The 17,326-nt window shown below is 56.3% G+C and overlaps 1 protein-coding gene across 1 annotated transcript in view; it reads right to left on the bottom strand.

Annotated features, from left to right (window-relative positions):
- The window catches only part of LOC138806761 (glutamate receptor ionotropic, NMDA 2B), a 188,839-nt gene extending 176,807 nt beyond the window's left edge, over nt 1-12,032 (bottom strand). Inside the window, exons 1-2 of the mRNA XM_069992101.1 lie at nt 11,916-12,032; nt 11,100-11,568 (exon numbers count right to left, since the gene is read on the bottom strand). The gene's annotated coding sequence lies outside the window, so the exon portion shown is untranslated. The remainder of the gene's footprint in view (nt 1-11,099; nt 11,569-11,915) is intronic.
- Nucleotides 12,033-17,326: the final 5,294 nt, after the last annotated feature.

Genomic DNA, 17,326 nt, shown 5'->3' with positions numbered 1-17,326 from the left:
GGGTTCAGCAAATGACCACACCAGGGGAACAAGGGCCACAGATGTTCACACCAACCCACAGTCCCAGACATCCCTCAAGTTCAGCCACGCACCCTCTCCCATTTCCCCACTCTCTCATTATGCAGGACAGGGAACACATGTATTCCTTCCAATCTCCCACTGTGAGTCACCCTAAACACTGACGATACACCTGAAGAACAAAGGGCTTCAGAGCGTGGAGCCCCGCCGGGCACCACACACCTGTGATCCCAGCTACTCAGAAGGCTGAGATCTGAGGATCGAGGTTCAAAGCCAGCCCAGGCAAGAAAAACCATGCCACTCTGATCTCCAATGAACCACCAGAAAACTGGAAGTGGTGCTGTGATTCAAAGTGGTAGAGCGCCAGCCTTGAGTGAAAGAGCTCAGGGACAGCACCCGGGCCTTGAGTTCAAGCCCCAGGACCAGCAAAAGACAAGAAGCAGATGACACACCACTGAGCCTCATCTACCACCCTCCCCACACCCCGGGCTACCACAGGGCTCCCTGCCTCCCCCTCCTTGCCTCGGGTTAATGCAAAGCTGTTGAAAAGCATTCAGATGGTCATTCTAAGGACCTGGGCACTTTGTGATGTCCTATTCTCTCAATAGGAGAATAAGAGCAGAACTATTATACGCTTAGCTTATCTCAAGCCATCTTCTGAGACGATAGTGGGCATGATAGATATCTGAAACAAAAGCAAAGCCTCAGTGTGTGCACGCATGCCTATTTGTTGAGATGAGGTCTCACGTTTTCCTCCATGACACCTGGGTGGCAATCTTTCTAGGTATACTTCTCTCTATTGCTGGAATGGCAGGCATGAACGCCCAGGCCCAGCTTTTTTCCATTGAGATGAAGTCTCCTGAACTTTTTTTTTGGGGGGGGTGGAGGGGGGAAGGGGTCAGTTGTGTGCCTTGAACTCAGGGCCTAGGCACTGTCCCTTAGCTCTTTTGCTAGAGGCCTAGTGTTATACCACTTGAGCCCAGCTCCATTTCTGATTTTCTGGTGGTTCATTGGAAATAAGAATCTCGTGGACTTTTATGCCTGGGCTGGCTTTGAACCTCAATCCTCAAATTTCAGAGAAACTGGGGTTCCAGGCAGGAGCGATTGGCACCTGGCTTCTCCTGAATTTTTTACCCTAGCTGATCTAGAACCTCGATCCTCCCAATCTCTGCCTCAGGAGTAGCTAGAATGATAGGAGAAAGCGACCACACCTGGCTTCACATCCTTTCTGGAAAGTTCCTTTGAAAGCAACAATGATTAAAAAACCCATCACTGAAGCAGCACTCCTGCCGGCCGTTCTCGAGTGGGGAGGATCACGGTCAGTCTCCACACAGAGTCCGAGTTCACGGACAGAATGCAGGTAGAGGCAGGCGCAGGAGAGTAGACGGCCTCCCAGATGCACAGGGGGGTGCTGGGGACGTATGTACAGCAGGAAAGGGGAAGGTGGAGAGGACAGCGGCCAGAACTCAGCCTTGTGGGAAACGGGATCACCACGCGCGTGGCAAGTGCCAGGCCTTTCCCGCCCTCTTGTCCTCCACAAAGTACATCAAGAAATGGGCTATTTTGCAGGAATTCTAGTCATTCATTCGAACCAAATCAGCCTTGTGTGATGTGGGAAGAGAGAAGGCTCTAGAAGCGCACTTTGGAGGACGTCCGAAAGCCAGTGCGGCTAAGGAGTTCCTTCGCTTACAACGTGAACCGTGCCTTCCACCCCCAGTGGGCCACGCACCAGGAGCTCGACTCTCAGGAGACCTACTCGGAAACCTGGGTGGTATCCGTGCCACCCCGAGTTCTGCAGCCCCTGCCTCTGTGCCTCTGAGGGGCAGCGAGAATCACACAAGGCCAGTCTCCTGAGGCCTCCACGTGTGAACCTGACACAGAACGCCACGGGCCAGCCACAAGCCTCCAAGGACATCCATCCCATCAGCACCGTAGCTGCCGGAAGTCACCACCAGCAGAGACCAGTCACAAGTACCAACGGGAGACTATCCTAGTCAGAGTCACACCAAAGGCCTGTAGCGCCTTCACCCCACCCTTTATTTTTTTATTTTTTCAAAACCACTAATGATCTCAAGCTCCCTCATTCTAGAAACCTACTTGTGTCTTTCCTTAACTGCTCTCATCTCGCTTTCTGTAAATAAATGTAGATTCACTGGCAAAACAGACTCCAGGAGAAGGTTCTTGAAAGGATCGGGTGTGTTTCAGAAGTAACCTTCTGGGGGTTTTTCTTCTTGAAACCAAAGCACCTTTGTAAAGCACCTTTGTAAATAGGCACAGAATAAATTTTAAAAGAAAACAGCTGGGCGCCGATGGCTCATGCCTGTGATCCTAGCTACTCAGAAGGCTGAGGTCTGAGGATCATCGTTCGAAGCCAGCCTGCGCAAGAAAGTCCCTGTGAGACTCTTATTTCCAATGAACCACTCGAAAACCAGAAGTGGTGCTGTGACTCAAGTGGTAGAGTGCTAGCTCAGGGACAGCGCCCAGGCCCTGAGTTCAAGCCCCATGACCAACTAAATAAATAAGAGGCTGGGAAGATTAAGGAAGTAAGATCGTGTTTGTTCCAGAAAACAGAAGGACAGAGAGAGGAACTGGGATGACGAAGGGGTGAAAAACGCTCATAAAACCTGACCCCAGAACCACTTAGGAAAAATGCTAGGAACACAGACGAGGACAGGAGTTCGAGGACAGACATGCTCAGAGCTTATTTCCAGCTGCGGAGAACAATCGAGAATTGCAATGGACAGCCCCTTTGGGGTGCAACTGGAGGAGAGAAGAGCTTTGAAGTGGAGTTGGAGGATGAAGGATGAAGCTAGATGAAGGCCGAATGACCAACACAGGTGCCATGGGTCAGCCCTCCTCCTACATGACTACAGCTAGACCGGCAAGGCCTTCCCTCCCTTCAAGTCTAGTCTCCATCTCACTCCAGTAGATTCTACGTGCCCCTCCCCATGATAGGGCACCTGCGGCCCAGAATCCTAGGTAGGCCAAAGTGGAATTGTTCTCAAGTCATTTCCAGCAGAGATGGATGCAAATCAAAGCAGACAGGGACCTTTGAGTTTCAGCCACAATTCCTGGAGTTTCTAACAAGGAGAAACACACACACACACACACACACACACACACACACATACACACAACCAAGGGTCCCATTCTGACACTCCAGAGGCACACCTGGCCTGCCTGGTAGGAACTCCCAGCCCTGGTCACTCAGTCCGTCTGTGATCACTGTCCCTGCCTAGGTGGAACCCACCAGCCCAGGTCTGAAAACACAGATCCATGGGGTTTGGCTTGATTTCCCTGAATATTGTGGAGCCCACCACACACACCAACCCCCCGAAAACCCAGATTACACTCACTACCGCTCCTCCCGAGCCCACCTCCACCAACAGGCATCCAGAAGAAAGACAACAGAAAAGAACTAGATAAATAAATGAACGCACCGGGCTTTGTTCAGGAACACAGATCCATAAATCTTGATCTTGATTGGTTTTTTTTTTCTTTTTCCTACCTCTGTACATCTGGGTTCCCATTTATTTTAAAACAGAGAAAGGAGGAAGCCAAAAAAGGTGGTTGTGCAAAAACGACAAAACCAGCCAGGCTAACCATCAGTGATTAAAGCCACAGTCAGGCCAGCAAAGGTGTCTCTTAATGCTTCCTCCTCCTCCTCCTTGCTCTTCCTCCTCCTCATTCCTCCTCCTCTTTTCTTTTTCTCCTCATTCTTCCTCTCCTTCTCCTCCTCATTCTTCCTCCTTCACCTCTTTACTCTTCCACCAACCTCTATTTTGACATCCGTATGACCCGATGGGGCCCCAGAAGATGGGAGGAGGGAAGTGCTTTTATCTCCAATGAGCCAGCAGAGAGGTGGGAAGTAGAGCTGTGGCTCTAGTTCAAGGAAGCTCTCACCTACAACTCTCTCCCACCCCCTTACAACACCCGGAAGTCCAGTGAAGCATTCTGCCCACCATGTCCGCCTCCCACCCCCAGCCAGGCCTGACATCTATAGATCCACCTTGGCCTCTCCTCAGTTCCCCTCCTGCTCTGGCCTCAAAGGCAGAGTCTTGTGCCTCTGCCTCCAGGGCTGCCCTTCAGAGGCCCCTAGAAATTCATCCCCAACAGTTCCAGCCCCAGAGTACTGCATCTGGCCTTCAGGCTGAAGGCCGGGTATGAGAGCTTGCGCCTGTAATCCCAGCTATGCCAAAGGTATACATGGGAAGATCACTGTCTGAGGCCCCCTCCCTGAATAAAAGCAGCTAAAGTGAAAAGGGCTGGGTGCCCAGATAGAGGGGGGAAGCACCCACCCAGCGAGAGAGAGAGAGAGAGAGAGAGAGAGAGAGAGAGAGAGAGAGAGCGAATGAGAGAGCAAGTGAGCGCATCTTCAGCAGAGCCTCGGTTCGTTTTTGTGAATTGTCTTTCTGAATGCAAACCACAGCGTGGAGATTGGAAGGTGAAAAATCAATTTGGGGGCGGCGTCTGTCCAAACCACAACCCCAGGGGCTGGGTGATGCGGTGCGTGGGGTCTCCCCCGCCCCTTCCCCTGTCCACAGTGAGGGAGGAAGTGCTACAGGATCGGGCCACGCCCAGGGGCTGTCCTGGGCGCCCCCCTTCTGCCCAATCCCCCCCACACCCCTCACCCGGCCTGCTCTGCACCCCCTGTGAAAGCGGCCAGTGTGTGCACGGCGCTGTCTTTGCCACTCCAGAAACACACGGGCCCGGGCCGGCCCCTCGCTGCGAGCAGCCGGGCCTGGGCCCCCATCCAGCTCTGTCCTTGGCCGAGAGTCAACCAGCAGCTTCCCTTTCTTCCTCCTGGCCAGCAAGAAAGCCAGTGGCCAGGGAGGAAGCTCGCTTCGTGCGTCCTTCGCTAGCCCCTCGGCTGGACAGCTTGGGTGCAGCTAGATCAAGGAGCCGGCCCCCTTCCCGCTGGCCAGAGAATACATGCGCGCCCCGCGTTACGTGTCTCCCTGAGTGGGGGTGCAGAACACGGAGGGCTGGGCCCCCACCAGCTCCTTCTCCCTGTGTCCTTCCTCCTCCTCCTGAAACCACTCTCTCCTCCTTTCCTGCAATTCATCCTTCAGGGAAAAACTGAAATATGGGCTGGGGGCCCGTGGCTCTGGCCTGTCACCCGAGCTGCTCAGAAGGCTGAGACAGGAGGATCGTGGGTCAAAGCCAGCCTAGATAGAAAACCTCTGTGAGACTCGTCTCCAAGGGACCAGCAAAAAGCCAGAAGTGAGGCTGTGGCTCAAATGATAACGCACTAGCCTTGAGCAAAAAGACAGAATCCAGGTCCTGAGTTCAAGCCCCAGGATCTGCACCAGAAAACAACCAACAACAAAAAAGGAAGGGGGGGCACAGAAATGAGGGGACAAGGGTGAACAAAGGCAGCCGTGGTCCTCACTGGACACCACGTGGAGAATGAACTCTACCACTCGTGGGTGGGGACGGGAGGGACAATCTGGGGGAGAGAGCGAGGGAAGGGGAGACATGGTCCACAGAGAAATGCACTCACGACCCGACTGATGTCACTGTCACCCTTCTGCACGTCACCTTTATCGTCACAATAAAAAAATTAATTGTAATATGGACTATCCCTCTCTCCCCACACCCTCTTCCCGAGATATCTCACTCGGCCCTGAGCTGGTCTCCAAGCACTCTGTTCCCACAGCACTAGAAGGCAGAGAACAGAGTCCAGCCCCAGTGGTCACCCCGTGTTTGGCAGATCTGTCTGTAGCAGGTATTTATTGAATAGCTGAATAGAGAAATCACACACACACACACACACACACACACACACACACACACACTTAGAAAAGACAGGAGCTGGGCACCAGTGGCTCACACCTGCAATCCCAGCCACTCAGGAGGCTGAGATCTGAGGGTCAACATTCAAAGCCAGCCTAGTCCAGGAAGGTCTGTGAGACCAAAAAGCCAGAGGTGGAGGTGTGACTCAAGAGGCAGAGCCGCCAGCTTTGAGCAAAACCAAAATTAATTAATTAATTAAAAATTTAAAAAACTCAGGGGCAGCGCTCAAGCCCCACAACTAGCACCAAAAAAAAAAATCTAAATAAATAAAAGAAGACAATGTGAAAGAGAAAAGACGTCAAGATATCAAATAAGATCAGTTACAGGGGGGGGACCCAAAGAAAAAATAAGAAAGCAAATCACCCGTTAAGAGAAAGACCCAGAGAACACAGAAGATAGAAACAGAAGCAGAAGACCAAAGAATGAACACAGCATGGAGACGGGAGAACTTCAATCTACAGGCCGACAGCTGATGTGTGCAAGCACAAGGCTGAGGCTCTGAAGATCCCAATATTCGAGTCTATGCCAGACTGCTGTGCCCAGAGGGGTGGATATGGTGGTGGTTTGGCCCTGTGATTCCAGTACAGCAACTCTGGCATGACCTGGGCACTTCTCAGAGCCGCAGAACGCCAGGCCACACCCCAGGCCAGAGTGTGCGCTGTGCCTGCGCTGCCCAGAGCCTCTGCACAAGGGGCCACCTGAAATCCACCCACAGCTCCTCCCGGTCTCCTTCCTGTCAGTGGTGCAGGGCACTGGACATGGGTACTGAGGAGCCCCCAGCCCTGAGGCAAATCAAACTGGAGACCCTGGGCCTCAGTTTCCCCCATCTCTTAAATGAGAAGCCGGCAGTGGACATCTTTCTAGCAGGTCAGAGCTGGACGTTCCGGTTTCCTCTAATCCACCAGACCAAACAACCCCGCCCCTAGCTTCATTAACTCATTCATTCATTCACTCAGTCCACACGTGTGTATTTCATTAGGTGCTACTAGTCACTCAACAATGTTAAATACAAGTGCTGAACTGAAATCTCTCTCCCCGCCCTGGAGAAGTTCACACGCTTCCCCTTCTCCAGCCGGGTGCGTGAAAAGAATTTCGGGGCACCAAGTACACCCGGTACCTGAGCAGGTACCGGTGGCTTCAAGAAGGCCCGGAGAAAGGCCACAAGGCCACTAACCTGGGAGGAACATGGACATCCGAACACAAGCGTGCCCTTCCAGCTCACACCACCACTCTCCCATCCCTGCCCCCCCCCCCCGGGGCTAAGGCACCCAATGGGTTTTGTGCCACGGCCAGGGCCTGGGCAGGCCCTGAAGCCCATCCCTCTCCGGACTGCCTGCTGCCAGCCCAGCCCTGGCCTTCTGGAAGAGGCCATCAATCCCACCACTAATCTCCTGTCTCTGGAGAATCCCCTGCGGTTGAAAGAGGAGATCCACTCTAATAAAATGTGAACAATTCATTAGACCCATAACTCCCCTTTTGATCTCTATTTATTTACAGAGAGGGCGGGGGAGGGGGGTGGAGGGACTCCACGAGGTTGGAGCTGTGCACACCCAGTGTCAGAGAAGGGGAAATGGGAGTCAACTGTGAGGAAGAACTTTCTAGAATTGTCAGGGAAGCTTGGAGGATGAGGCTGAAGAACAAAACAAAACAGAAGAGCCGTGCCTGGCCAAGACCATCCACACCCCACCCCCTTGGGTCAACCTCCATCTTTGTAGTTCAAAAGAGGAACTGCAGAGGGAAGGGGCGGGGAGGAGGCGTGGCTCCGTTGATAGAGTGCCAGCCAATAGGGTCAGGGACCAAGTTCAAGTTCAAGTTCAAAACGGAGAAAGGAAAGAGAAGCATACTAGCTTGGAACCACCACGCCCAACCACACACAGACACGCGGCCAGTTCTCCCTGCCCCGTCCTCTGACAACTGAAGGGACGTCAGCCCACAGAGGCGAGCGCAGATGTCATCGTCAGTCGATTCTTGAACAGCGAAACATCAAATGCCATCATCATCTTCCCTGTCCTCTCCCGCCCCCATCCCCAAATCCAGCAGGGAAGGATCTGGAAAGATGTCTTATGATGTAAAAAACATGCCGAGAGCCAGATCCACTCAGCCCGCTTCTCCCTGCCGAAGATCACTTCCTCCATCTGCTGATTTCAGCCCGGGTGCCGTTCCCCACCCGGCCTCCCCTGCACCAGGCCCTACCCACGGGGGCCACGAGGCCAAAAGCCAAGAGGACCAGCAAGAATCTGCCGCCATCTTTCTAGAGGCAAGACCCTACAGTCCCCTCCTCCTCCTGTAGGAGGCGCTCTTCTCAACCAGACTAAAATAAAAGAAGGAGGAGAAAGAAGCCAGGCACCAGCGGCTCACACCTGTCATCCAAGCTACACCGGGGACTGAGATCTGAGGATCGAGGTTCAAAGCCAGCCCGGGTGGGAAAGTCTGTGAGTCTCTTGTCTCCAATATATTACTGGGAAAAGGCTGGAGGTAGTGGCACTGTGGCTCAAGTGGTAGAGCGCTCACCTTGAGCTCAAGCGCTCAGGGACAGCGCCCAGGCCCAGAGTTCAAGCCAAAAAAAAAAAGAGAGGGTGCAGAGAGGGTGATTTTTCGAGAGGGATTTTTCTCCTCCCTTCCCTCTCCTGCCATTTATCCTCACTTACTCCTCTGCCTGCTGCATCACCCCTAAGAAAAAAATCACCCAGTAGCAGAGGCAGACTCTGCAGACAAGACAGGCTTCCTCGAGCCAGGGCCAATGAGTGAGAAGAGGAGGCAGGCCGGAGCCCACGGGCGGCCGTCCCCATGCGGGGACCCCAGCTCGGCACCCCAGAAACACGGCCCCCAGGGGGGCTGGGCCTCCTCGCTTCGCAGCACCACTGAGCCTTCCTGGGAAGTCTTGGTTTCCTATTAATTTCTTGTCTTAATTGCATACCACGCGTGCTCCTCCGTTGCTATTAAAGCTGCTCTTGCTCCCACCAGCAACCGCGTCACGCATGCCGGGGGGGAGGGGGCAGGAGGAGACAAAAAGCCAACCCGACCGGCAATTCATGCAGCCAGGAGGAGAGGAGAACAAAGGCTCCCCCCTCACCCCGACCCCTAGCCTTGGGGGTCCCCCCACCTCACAACAGCCCACCTGTGGCCACTCCCCCAGAGGCCTTGCCAGTCGGAACCCCTCACCCCCACTCAGGTCCTTCCCCTCCACAGCCTCCTCACGCCCTTTCTCTTCTCTTCCTCTGCACCCACCTTCTGTCACCCCTCCCTCCCCATTGCTGGTGGGTCCCCGGGCCCACGCATGACAGCCGGAAACCTGGCTTTGTCCCACTGGGTGAGTGGGGAGGGGGGGGCTGAGACCCCGCCATCGCCCCAACCCACTCCACACCAAGCACTGGGAGACCCAAAGGTACTCGCCTGCCAACTCCACCTGCAATCATGGCCTGCCTCACCCCTGCCTCTGAGCTAGTCTGAAGTAAGATGAAGAGTTCTCCCACCCCACCCCCTTCCTGGAGCAAGCAGGTGGGGAAGCCAGCTGAGGGACCTCCAAGGTGCACCTCGGGGATGTGTGGATGCAGTGGGACTCGAACCTCTCACTCAGAGACACCTCGGGCACAGACTGGAGTCTCACACACACACTCTGAAGCAAGAGGAGACGACAGGGCATCTGGCTGACATCCATCCACCCTTTCTGGCCAATTCTTTCTTTTTTTTTTAAATAATCATCTAGTAGAGGGTGGGACGAGCGCCTTCCGCTGCCCCTCCATCTCAATGGTTCCAAAGCATTGCTGCTTCGCTTTTTTAAGACCAGAGAGGGGAAAATAAGCAACACACATAAAGAAGGGGATGAGCTATCGGGAAAGCATTATTGATGATTCTGCTCTAGATTCCGTCCAGACCTTGATCCCAAGCTCAGGCTGCTGTGTGCCTGTTCCCCGAGTTTGCAGCTGTCTGTTGAGCGAGGCAGGAAGGTGGGCCCGGGAAGAACGGACGCTCCAGCTGCCGCCCCCCCCCAAGCCGGGTCGTGATCCCATCTTGTTTTGCCCTCAGGAGTTACCTTGGCTTGCCCAAGTGGCTCACAGAAGAATCATTTCACTAAGTCTTTACCATTTCTTCCGCTCTCCTCCCCCCCCACACACACACATGCACACACACATTAAAATGCTGCCTAACCCACATTTTGCCATATTGTGAAAATGGATGAGAGGGGGAGGTGGGGGAAATGGAAGTATCCATGCGATTTTCAGGGCTGGTAAGACACACACACACACACACACACACACACACACACACACACGTGCGGGGTCAGTACCATCCCTTTGTTCAGCACAAAAGCTCCCTCACGTGTGGACTCCCTTCCCACACGCTCGGCGTTTTGAACTCAGGGAGAGATAGCCATTTGCAACCGCGGAGCTCCAGCAGTTTGCCCCCCAAAAAAGGGGGGGACGGGGGGGAGGGGAGAGGAATGTGTGGGTATAAATAGATGTGTAGACACAGGAGAAATTTACAGCTCAGAGAGAGAACACTTGGCGTGGAGGATGATTGAAAAACATAAAGAAATAAAGAAATCTCCCCCCCCCAAAAAAATCCAAATGAAAAAGCGGATTACAGACACAGTCCCTCCTTGCCGAGCTCAGGATTTTAAGGTCTCCCTCAGTGCCCCCCCCCCGGGGAGGGGGGAACCTGGCAATCCTGCCTCTCCAGCCAGCCTGGGCCCCTGGGCGACCGGGCCTCCGGGGACAGGAGGCAGCGCGGGCCCAGCGGTCCGCCCTCGGGATGGCCGCAGCGACCCTGGCTGTAATCCTCCCTCCTGATTTTTAATGTAAGGGTGGAGAAGATCATTAGGATGGGGTGGAAAGATGGAGCCAGGAGATGGGGGTGTGGGGGTGGGGGTGGAGACATTAGGCACAAGGGGAGAAGTGGGGGGGGGGATCTAGATAGCTGGAGCTCCGGGTGAAGAAAATGGCATTTAACTAGAAAATCATCATTCACCCAGACACCCACCCACCCTCCCGCCTGCCCCCTCCCAGGACCCCCCCAAAAAAACCTGTTTGATGATGAAGGGGAAAGAGGCCTCCTTCTTTGTAAGAAGTCTTCCCCACCCCCCAAAAAAGCATTATTTTTCAGATCCTTTTTTTGGGGGGGAGCTACCCAAAAATAAATGAATAAAGATCCACTTGAAGGGAATGAATGGTAGAGACCCCTTTTGTGTGTGTGTGTGGTCCGGGGTGGGGACGGGGGTGCGGGGAGCCCCTCGCCCCCGGTGAGGAGCGGGGTGGCAGGGGGGGCACGGCCGGCGCGGGGCTCACCTGGGTGGGTAAGAGCCGAACCTGTAGCCGGGCCGGTCAGGGCAGCGGCCAGCATGGTGGGTGGCTCCGGCCTCGGGTGCTGGCTGTCATATCCACCTGGGAGGGAGCCGGGGAGCTCGCGTGGAAATCCGGCCCCGGAGCGCAGACGCGGCCGGGGCGCGGGGTCCGGGGGCGCGGGCCAGGGGGTGCGGGGCGCGGCGGGGCGGCCCCAGCATGGGCGGCGGGCGGGCGGGCGGGCGGGCGGGCGGTCCGGTCGGTCGGTCTGTCGGTGGCCCCGGTCCCCCCCCCCCCCCGCGGCCCGCTCGGTGGGGCTCCCGCGGTCGCTGGGGCTCCGCGCCCGGCTCTTCTTCCTCCTCGCCCTCCTCTTCCTCGCGGAGGCTCAGCGGCGGAGGCTCGGGGCGGAGCAGCGGGGCGCCGGCTGTGTCCCCCGGCGGCGGCGGAGCATGGCTGAGCCCGCGGCCGCCCCTTCCTGGGGGGGGGGGGAGAGAGAGAGAGAGAAGCGGGGGTCAGGGCGGAGGGGGGCGGCGAGGGGAGGGGAGCGCGCTCCGGGAGAGATCCGGAGTGGGTGGCAGGGGAGGGGGAGCCCCGCACCCCGAGTGTGTGTGTGTGTGTGTGTAAGGGGGGGCTGGAAACCGCCGCCCCGCACCCCGGTGGGGGGGGGGCGCTGGAAACCGCCGCCCCGCGCTATAAATAATTCCGGGGAGGTCTGGCCGGGCCCCGCCGGGCAGCGCCGGGACGGGCGACCCGAGGGGGGCGGAGGGCGGGGGCGCGCGCGCGAGCACGCGCACGCGCGGGCGCGCACCGGCAGTCACTCACACTGGGAACGCGCCGGCCGGTGCGGCCGAAGCCCCGGGCCGCGGGGCTGACAGGTCGGGGGCGCCCGGACCATGGCTGCGCGGGCGGCGGCGGGGCCTCCTCCTCCTCCTCCTCCTCTCCTTCCTCCTTCTCCTCCTGCCTCCGCTCCTTCCTCCTCCTCCTCCCACCCCGGCTCGTGCCGACGGCGCTGCCGGTGCCCGCGCCGCACCCGGGGCTCCGCTCGCAGGGCGCGCGCTGGCTCGGGCGGACGCACGCCCCCGCGCACGCGCGCACGCTCAGCTCCGCGCGCCCCCGCCGTGCCCCCCCCCGCGCGCGCCCCCGCCGCCGTCTCACACCCCCCCCCCTCCGCGCACGCGCACTGCCCCGCCGCCCCCCGCGCGCGCCCCCGCCGCCGTCCCCCTCGCGCGCTGCCCCGCCCCCTCCGCGCGCGCGCGCGTCCTCGCGGGCTTCACCTGCCACGCGAGCCCCGCGCCGGACCCGGGAGGAGGGGAGGGGGGTCCCCACGGCCCAGCCCCGGCCCCCGCCCCCCAAACCCGCAGAGAACCACGACGAGTCCCCCCCCGGGGGTCCCCTCGACCCCCAAAACCCGCAGAGATGGACGGCGAGCCCGGGGTCCCCGCAGCCCAGCCCCGCCCCCCGCGGGCCCGACGCCGGGCGCTCACCGCGGCTCCGTGGGCGCGGGCGGGGGTCGGGGTCAAGGGTCGGGGGTCGGGCCCCCTCCCTCCCGCAGCAGGTTTACCTCAGTCGGTCGGTCGGCGTCCGGAGCCCTGTGGGAGGAGCCCTGCCGGCGCGGCAGCGCCCCGGGACCGCACAGGTGGCCGGGCCAGGGCTGGATTTGGGGTTCACACCCCCCGAGACGGGTCGTGCACGCGCACACGCACACACAGCACACGCAGGCGCGTGCCCCCTCCCCGCGGGCCTGCGCCCCCGCCTCCGCCCCGCCGGATCGCGAGCACCCTGGCGGGGGCGGCGGCCCACGTCGGGCGCCGGGCACGGGGTCGAACTGGGGGATACCCGAGGCCGAACCCCGAGTCGGCGGCGCCTCCTGCCGGCCGCTGAGGCGAACGAAGGGGCCCGGGCCGGGGGCGGGGCCCGGCCGGGGGCGGGGCCTCAGGAGGGCGGGGCCGCGCCCGGGCGCCTCTGATTGGCTAAACTCCTCCATGGGGGCCTCTGATAGGTCGAGAGGCATGATTGACAGGCGGTAATTTGCATACGGCGGCCGTGGCCCGGCAGCCAGGCGTGCGCTTGGCTCGGTTCCCGCCTTCGAGGAGCCTCGGCGTGGCTGGGGGCCGCAGCCATCGCCCCCGGAGCCCGCATGGAGCCCGGACCGCGGGGTCTGCGGGGTTCTCCCGAGTTCCAGCTAACCAGCACAAAGCCCGGAGTGGAGCTGCGGTTCAAGCGGTGCAGCGCCAGCCTCGAGGGGAAAGGGAAGAAAATCAGGGAAAGCGCAGCCTGCGGGCCCGGAATTCGAGGCCCGGAGTTCGAGCCCCGGGACGGTGCGGGCTGAGGTAAGTGGGAGCGGGATGAGGGTCCGGGGCGCCCCGCAGACCCACGCCAGCCTCGCGGACACCCGAGCTGCGGTCACGCCTGTTCACGCCGTTCACACCCGCTCGTTGGCGCGCAGGCCGTCTGTCCGGCGGGCGCTCTGTCGCCAGGTCCAGGCCCCGGCCCGCTTTGCGCCGGCTTCCTGTGCAGGGCCGAGCTGGACCGCGGCCCGCCGGTTCTAGACTTCTCCTTAAAATCGGAATGGCGACCCGGCTTCTCCTTAAAATCGGAATGGCGGCCCGGCTTCGTCCGCGGGGGGCCGTGTCCAGCCGACTTTGCGGCCCCTTGCTCAGCCTCCAGATCTCAGCCAGGACTCCAGACACGGTCCTCCAGATCTCAGCCTCCTGTGTAGCTAGGATGACAGGTGTGAGCCACTGACACCCGGCTACTTTTACACATTTTTTACAAACAACTTGGCCCCTGTGAACCACAGACCTTTCATTAAAACTACGTCAGGAGCCGGGCAGCGTTTTCAAATCTGAAACGCCATTCCTTGATGTGGCAAATTATGATGTCCTGTCACACCTCCTCACAGCCCCAAAGGAAAGTGTGTTCTAACGAGACAAGGGGTCTGACTGTATCCCCCAGCAATGCTTATTGAGAAAAACAAATTCTCACGGAGGACTGAGAGAGGCAATGCCAGATAGATAGATAGATAGATAGATAGATAGATAGATAGATAGATAGATAGATAGATAGATAGATAGATAGAGGCAATGCCAGATAGATAGATACATACATACATACATACATGCATGCATACACACGTACACACATACATGCAATACATGGACAGAGTGCCTCTTTCTGTATGTCTATACTGTATATGCATACGTGTTAACTTGTATTAGTATTACAGGTGTTTCATTGTACATTTCCACACAGATTATCAATATATTGCAGTCCCACCCCTTCTAACACTTTCTCCCCTTCCCAGAACAATTTCAACAGGTTTCTTCCTTCCACTTTCACAGTTGCCAGCAATCTACTTTAACCCGTTTATCCCACAGCTTCACATCCAGAAAGAGCAAGGAGATGAACAGGGCGATTGTGACTTGTTCTTGTACCAGAAAGTCTTTCTCTCCCTGGGGCAAGCTACCAACAACCTAACTCTCCAAGGAGCTGATTCGAGCTTCATAAATAACATCTCACTAAACCCAAGTTTCCAGTTCAACTTGCGCTTGCATTCAGCTTCATCTCCAAAGTGCTCAGCATCACTCTCAAAATACCCAGGCAAAGGGGCTGGGGCTGGGGCAGGGTAGAGAAGGGGGCGAGAAAAGCTAGGGTGAGATCACCAGGGATCATGATTAAAATATGATCCTTGGGCCAGGCACTGGTGGCTCACGCCTGTCATCCCAGCTACTCAGGAGGCTGAGATCTGAGGATCAAGGTTCAAAGCCAGCCCGGGCAGGAAAGTCCATGAGATTCTGATCTCCAATGAACCACCAGAAGCCGGAAGTGGAGCTGTGGTTCGAGTGGTAGAGCACCAGCCTTGGGTGAAAAAGCTCAAAGACAGCGCCCAGGCCCTGAGTTCAAGCCTCAGGACCAGCATATACCCCAAATATACATAAATGTATAAGCAAAAATCAATAATGACCATTATTGACCATGATTCATTATATAAATCATTACTCCCTGGGGATGCCCCACATAGTGAACAATGGAAACAAAAGGTTTTCCATGCAAGTCATAAATGCTGAAGGAATGACAGGAGAAAATTGCTAATTTCCAACCTCACATGTAATAATTATCAGTGAATGCTAGTAAATGCTTTTCCGATGATAGCCGTAGGCAAGGCACAGTTACGTGAGTGAGTTGCTTTCTTTTGTTCCTTCTGGATTAGCATAAATTAATTGCACATAGGGATTTCATTGTCATATTTACATCTATGTGTCTAGTGTACTAGCATCAAATTGCCTGAGCTTTTTCATTCAAGGCTGGCACTCTACCACTTGAGCCACAGCTCCACTTTGGGTTTTGTTGGTAGTTCCTTGGAGATAAGAGTCTCCCGGACTTTTCCTGCCCAGGCTGGCTTTGAACTGTGATCCTCAGATCTCAGCTTCCTGAGTCGCTGGGATGACAGGTATGTAACTTTTTTTAAAATTCAGTCATAATAGAAGGCTAAAAGGACCCAAGTTCAAGTCCCAGTACAGGCACAAAAAAAATTAAAAATTTTAATTTTTCCAGTGTATAAGAACGTGGGGCTTTCTGACGGTGAACATTTCCATGCGTCTTTAGTGATTTTTTTCATTGTGGTTTTCATTTCACTTTCTGGAATGTTTTTGGTTTTAGAGGATGCTGCTACACTCCTGGGAAGAGATTTTCCTTGGCTCCTTGTCCTGTGCCCCCTTTATCTGGGTTTGAGTCGGCACTAGCACTGTCAAGCTGAACGAAGCCCGTCCTTCCTCCTGAACGTGTTTATTCAGCATGGTGTTATCTTTTCTGAAGGCCTGATAAAATTTACTATTGACGCCAGCTGGCACTGGGGTGGCACTGTAGGAAGATTTTTAATTACTAATTCAACCTCTATGTATTTCAGACCTATTTAGATTTCTATTTCTTCTTGAAAAAATTTTTTTGAGATTTTGTATCCTTCCGGAATATTAACTATTTCGCCTAACTTGCCTAATCTGTTGCATTAAATAAAAATAGCTCTGAATAGAGCCAGGTGCTGGTGGCTCACACCTGTCATCCTAGCTACTCAGGAGGCTGAGATCTGAGGATCGTGGTTGGAAGCCAGCTCAGGCAGGAAAGTCCGTGAGACTCTGCTCTCCAATGAACCACCAAGAAAAGTTGGAAGTGGAGGTATGGCTCAAGTGGTAGAGCACCAGCCTTGAACCAAAGAAGCTCAAGGACAGCACCCAGGCCCTGAGTTCAAGCCCCAGGAGTGGCACCAAAGAGAAAGGGGGGAAGGAAGGGGAAGAGAGAGAGAAAAGTAAGGAAGAGAAAAAAAACAGACAGACATGGGAAATCCACTTGGGTCTTTTGTGAGATTGATAGACCAAGTTTTGACCTAACTAAGCATGGCTCAATTGTGCCAAGATGTGGAGCACAATTTAGTGGCCTTCCTGTGGTCATTCAAGGCCCATGGCTTTTGTGCCTCAAGTACTAGGATGTTCCCTGATGCGGTGCAGTTCAAACAGCCACAAACCAGCCAAGAAGCCCCATTGCAAGGCAAGACAAGGCCTCTTAGAATCCTTCCCTGGGCTGATGGAACCCACTCACAGGGCTGGCGAGTCTGTCTGTCCCCTGTCCTGTTGTCCCTGAGGGAGGGGCCAGCTCACATCGATCCTGAAAAGGCCCAGTTAAGTCCTGCTCTCTGAGCCTGGCCGGCGCTGAGCCGCCTTTGTGGAGGCCACTGCTGGAATGCGTGTTTGCAGAGAATGGAAGGCAGCGGGGCGCGCCCGAGCTATTGTGTCAGAAAAGTCACCAGCCAAGAAAGCAGGACACACGCCCTCGACAAACACGTCCAAGCCCAGCGCCCAGCAAGGCGGCTGAGAGCTGGGAACAGCTGGGGACAGCGGGCAGCCGCAGTGCACCAGCACGGAGAACATGAAGAAAACCCGCGGGGGGACACGATGGACAGCAAGGCGGCCCTGGCCGGCCCCAGGGACGGATTTGCTAACCCCAGGGATGGATTTCTTCAGTCCAGGCTGGCCCAGTGAGACCAAGAACTGCCCTGTAGTCTGTATCTTCATCCCAGCCACTCAAGAGGCTGAGATCGGAGGATCGTGGTGAGAAGCTCAGCAGGAAAGTCCTTATCTCCAATGAACCACCAAAAGGCCAGAAGTGGAGCTGTGGCTCAAGTGGTAAAGCGCCAGCCTTGAGCACAAAAGTTGAGGAACAGTGCCCAGACCCTGAGTTCA

The sequence above is a fragment of the Dipodomys merriami genome, unplaced genomic scaffold (assembly GCF_024711535.1).
Source record: "Dipodomys merriami isolate MVZ:Mamm:240054 unplaced genomic scaffold, mDipMer1.0.p SCAF_408, whole genome shotgun sequence".
NCBI classification, from domain to species: domain Eukaryota; kingdom Metazoa; phylum Chordata; class Mammalia; order Rodentia; family Heteromyidae; genus Dipodomys; species Dipodomys merriami.
Note: the sequence above shows the minus strand (reverse complement) of the source record. Positions and strands in the feature narration are given on the sequence as shown.